This window comes from Phocoena phocoena, chromosome 1 (assembly GCF_963924675.1).
Source record: "Phocoena phocoena chromosome 1, mPhoPho1.1, whole genome shotgun sequence".
Lineage (NCBI taxonomy): Eukaryota > Metazoa > Chordata > Mammalia > Artiodactyla > Phocoenidae > Phocoena > Phocoena phocoena.
In genome coordinates this window covers 127,999,703-128,005,436 of record NC_089219.1, presented here as the reverse complement: position 1 = coordinate 128,005,436, position 5,734 = coordinate 127,999,703, and positions in this window count along the sequence as shown.

Sequence of the window (5,734 nt, the reverse complement as noted above, 5' to 3'; positions counted from 1 at the left end):
GGTTGCCTGTGCAAAGGCCCAGGGAACATTTCCAGCAACAGTATTGCTGAAGACTCATTTTTGGATTTTTTTTTTTGGTATCACTTTTTGACTTAATAAGCAACTTTGTTTTTGCACCAAGAAAAGCAATATTAAAAGAAAATAGATCAGAACTTTTTTTTAGTTATTAACTATACTTTGCATTTCTCTTTAATTTCTAAAGAGAATATTCTTTCCTCCCAAAAGAAACACTTTGTTTTCAGTCAACTCTCCAAAATTAAGAGGCTGGTGATCTGGCAAAATATTTGTCTTCTTTGCCTTTGGCCTTTTGTCAGTTACTCTGTACTAGAGACAGTAAATGGGAGAAAGAGGAGATTCACCACTAAAACACATATACACACGCTTATACCCACAAACATTTATGTATGTATGAAGGAAGAAAAAAATATATATGTGTATGTATATAAATGCCTATACACACACACATATAAATACACATTTATTTCTTCTTTCTACTTTAACATAAGCCTTGAGGAATAAGGTCTGGCTATATCTGTGTTTTGGTATGCCAGGAAGTCACCCTCTTTTCTCCCCTAATAATATTCTTCACCTTCTCAATTAAAAAGAAAAGTCAAGTCTCTTTATCTAAAAACAACTTCTTCCCTCTAGCTGCTACCCTCAACCTCCATTCTCTTCTAAAAACAATTATGTTTACTAATCTTTTCCTATTCCTGACAATATCTTTAGACCTGACTATTACTTTTCTGTTTTTTTCTTTTTAGACAAAATCACATAGATATGCAGAGAAGTAGATTTGGATGACAAAAGTCATAATCCTTAATTCTCAGAAAATAAAAAATATCTACTTGAATTATACGTCATTCTCATTTTGGCCATATTTGGTATAAATATAGCATGCGCCTTCTCCATTTACCAGTCCCACTCTCCTCCCTCTCACAATCATTAAGTATCATCCTTTTTTTCTTTTTCTACCTTTTCTTTATCTTCTGTTCTTCTGAAGGTTTAAGTCTTGTCCAAGATATTGGGGCAGTTTGAAAGAAAAAATGCTTCCCTGAACCAACACTCCAGGGGGGATTATTGCAAAATGGGAGGAGCTGCTCTTAAAGAGGAACTCATTTCCCAGTCCTCCAGCAAGTGAGGACACCATCAGCTCCCTGCCAAGGGTGGGGCTCTGCTCTAGTCTCTTGGCTGCCCAATCCCTGCTTTCCCTTTAGTCCTAGTAAACCCAATCTACTGCTTACACTCTTGGACTCTTGGCCTGGGACTCCGGCATTTGTCCCAGATAGATGACTCTGCAGTTTTCTGCTCCATTTTATGATGTGTTATTCAAAATTTACCTTATATTTCTCATTTCTTATTCTTCTCTGGGTATCTCATAGTAGCCCCCCAATACTGTTGAAAACTAGCTGTTTAATTGAGATATCCCAGCAGTGAAGATGGGTTTTCTCTCTTTCCTCTTATCCTCTCTTTGGACCTTTGTGGTCAAAAGCCTAGATTTCTCAAATTTGTATTTCTTTGATTTTGGTCAGTGTGTAGTCATGGAAAAGATCAAATTCCATAAATTGATCCATTAGCACCAGGTAAAATTATGTTGGTGATGAGACTAAATAAACTGTACTTAACTCCCGGTCAATGAAGTTTCTAAAAATTGTTTCCCTACCAGCCATATTCCTCTATCACTTAAAATGATGATACCTCAATTATTTGACTCAGTGAGTCCCCTCATTAAGCAGGTAATACTTAGCATAAACTGGCATATATTTAATTCTGGAGGAATTGCCTTTTTATGTTTCTTGGAGGTGGTGATGCTCATCTATAAAGTAAATGTGGTGAAGTGGAGAGTCAGAGACACTTCAAATCTTAGTTCAGTCACTTAGAGCTGTGTGGCCTTGGGTGAGTCATTGAACCTCTCCAATTCTTGTTTTCTTCATTAATAAAATGAGGATACTATCTATCTTGCTCAATTGTTACAAGGCTTAGAGGATATATATATATATATATATATATATATATATATATATACACATGTATTTATATCTATACACTTATATATATGCATATGTAAACATGGCATGTAGTTAGCAATTACCAAATGGTAAATGTATGTTGTAGGTAAAATTTTTTTTTTTTTTAATCACAGGCTCACTAAATTTTCTAAGCTGCAATTCGGATCACATGTTTTTATCTCCTCTCATTTTACATAGAGCTCTTTTTAGTTTTTAATGCTACTCAAACTATAGTGATTCTGGATACCTTCCTTAGGAAGCAGTACCATTCCTATAGCTTTATTCATCTAAGGATGAGCAGAACACACCCAATTCTAGCTTGACCTCTAATGCTATTGTCTCTCTCCACAAGGTAAAAAAGGCTACTCTTCCCAATTCTTCCCTTTGCAGGAGTATATTTCATCTGTAACAGACCCATTTATTAACCCCAGTCCCTCTCCTGGACACCTCTGCCTAGTTTTTACTTGCTGCATCTTTCTGCAAAGACCTCTTTCATCTTCAGAATGCCAGATGCCCAGGACCTGGCTGGGGGAGTGGCCACTACCTGCTTCATTGCCCCTCTTTTCCACACTCTTTTACATGGTTTCCTCCATGTTCTCTGGAGTACGGCTGGGTGAGAGAGAACATTAGGAAGAACGATTTAGCTTAGAGCATGTGGCACCCCAAGGAGGCATCCCTCGTTGGTCATAAGATTACTCTTGATTCCTGGCCACATTCCCTACACACTATTCGACTATTCTTCTCCCAGATCCTGTAGTTTCAAGGTTCTAGGAGGTAGTTTAAAAGTGGGTGCATCAGTGAGAGGAATGACAACTGATTTCCTGAAGGAATGTTGGGACTAAGCACCTCGACCCTGCTAGCTCACTCTCTTCTCTATTCCTTGTCTTGTACAATCCCCATAACTGCATACAAAGATGCCCATACAAGCTTGTAAAGAGATGCTCATTTTGTACATACCCAGGGAGATTCGGCGCCTCCTTTCCTCACATGAGCTCTAGAGCTGAGGTTGACAAACTTTTTCTGCAAAGGGCCAAATAGCAGATATTTTGCCTTTGTGGTCCATAAAGTCTCTGTTGCAACTATTCCACACCATGCTGTAGTGTGAAAACAGCCATAGAAAATTGATGGGCATGGGTGTAATCCCATGACACTTATCTCTAGACACTGAAATGTGAATTTTGTATAATTTTCATGTGTTATGAAATATTCTTCTTCTTTTGATTTTCTTCCAGCCATTTCAAAATGTAAAACAATTCTTGGCTTGCAAGTTGTGCAAAACAAATGGGACCAGATTTGGTTACAGCTCTACCCCTGCTTTAGAGAAACAACATTGTTGGAGTGAACTGTTGTTCAGGGTGTTACTGGTCTTCTGTGAGGTGATCTTACTAAAAAACTTCAAAGTGTGAGGATGTCGTTGTGTTTTTAAGAAATTTCCTAGGGAAGAGAATTTCTAAGTGGATATGCCTCTTGCGAATTCAATGTACCTATGTTGATGTATTCCTCTGTAGTAGGTGTTCTCACACTCCTGCCTGCTTCCTAAATGAGAAGAGGCAGAATTACCCTTCAGTTGAGGAATGGCTGGGAACTTTACCCATTCTCTGGGACTATAATTAAGTTATCAGTTCCATCTATTTACTTATCTGCTTATACACAGAGATCATGAATCCCAACAGGCTGTGACAACGGCCAAGGATGATGTAAAATGAAAGTTTAAAAAGTCCAACAAAATAAAGACAAATCCAAGTCAAATGTGTCCTTAATTAACATGTTCCACTGTTTATACATTCTCTTCAAGATTAGTTGAATCCCAGAAAACTCTTTGAATCCTACTTTGTAAGAGATCACTGATTTCTAACACAGCCGCTCTCCCACCAAAGCCACTGAGTACACGTGGACTGCATAGGAATGCTTCCACACAGACACTCCTTCAAGACTGGGACAGGTAACTTTTTCACCTAATTCGTAGAGATAGAGAATGTTAAACAAAATGAGAAGACGGAAGAACATGTTTCAAGGGAGAGAATAAGAAAAAAACCCTAAAAGAAAACTTAATGGAACAGAGATAAATAATTTATTAGATAAAGAGTTCAAGGCATTAGTAATAAGAATGCTAATTGAACTTGGGAAAAGAAGAGATGAACACAGTGAGAATTTTAACGAGGAACTAGAAAATATAGAAAGGAAAAAGTCAGAGCTAAAGAATACAATTACTGAAATGAAAAACACACTAGAAGGAATTAATAACAGACTAAGTGATACAGAAGAACATGTAAGGGATCTGGAAGATAGAATAACGAAAAACACACAATCAGAACGGTAAAAAGAAAAAAAAATTAAAAATGAGGATAGTTTACGGGACCTCTAAGACATCAAGCTTACTAACACTTGCATAATAGGGGTACTAGAAGGAGAAGAGAGAGAAAGGAGAAAATATAGTTGATGAAATTATGGCTGAAAATTTACCCATGCTGAAGAAGGAGACAGATTTCCAGGTACATGAATCAGAGAGTCTCAAACAAAATGAACTCGAAGGGACCAACACCAAGACATATCAAAATTAAAATGGCAAAAGATACATAGAGAATTTTAAAGGGTGTAAGAGAAAAACAAAGGGCCACGTACAAGTGATCCCTAATAAGACTATCAGCTGACTCTTCTGCAGAAACTTTGCAGCCAGAAGGGAGTGGCATGATATATTTAAAGTGCTGAAAGGGAAAAACCTACAACTTAGGATACTCTACCCAGCAAGGTTATTATTCAGTATTGAAGGAAAGATACATAATACAGTAATATCAGCTGGTAGCATTGGGAGTGAAAGTAATAATAGTACAGCTATAATTAGAATGGATGAAACAAATAGTGGTGTTTGATACTGAGATATGGCTGGTAGTTTTATATTGATAATTCTAATAATAAAACTGATTGCACCTAAAATTGATGGGACACCTGCTAAAGGTAATGAAAAGTTAGTCAAATCTATAGAAGGTCCATTGTGAGCTAAATTACCAGTTCAGGGCAGTCATACTGTTCATCCTGTTCCAACATCTGCTTCAGTTATAGATGAGGCAAGAGCAAGTAAGAGTGATGATGGGAGAGGACTTCCCTGGTGGCACAGTGGATAAGACTCCGTGTTCCCACCTAAGTGTCCATTGACAGATGAATGGATGAAGAAGATGTGGCACATACGTACAATGGAATATTACTCAGTCATAAAAGGAAATGAAATTGAGTTATTTGTAGTGAGGTGGATGGACATAGAGACTGTCATACAGAGTGAAGTAAGTCAGAAAGAGAAAAACAAATACCGTATGCTAACATATATATGGAAGCTAAAAAAAGATTCTGAAGAACCCAGGGGCAGGACAGGAATAAAGACACATGTAGAGAATGGACTTGAGGACACGGGGAGAGGGAAGGGTAAACAGGGACAAAGTGAGAGAGTGGCATGGACTTTTATATACTACCAAATGTAAAATAGATAGCTGGTGGGAAGCAGCTGCATAGCACAAGGAGATGAGCTCGGGGCTTTGTGATCACCTAGAGTGGTGGTATAGGGAGGGTGGGAGGGAGACGCAAGAAGGAGGAGATATGGGGATATGTGTATATGTATAGCTGATTCACTTTGTTATACAGCAGCAACTAATACACCATTGTAAAGCAATTATACTCCAATAAAGATGTTAAAAAAAAAAAAAAAAAGACTCCATGCTCCCAATGCAGGGGGCCTG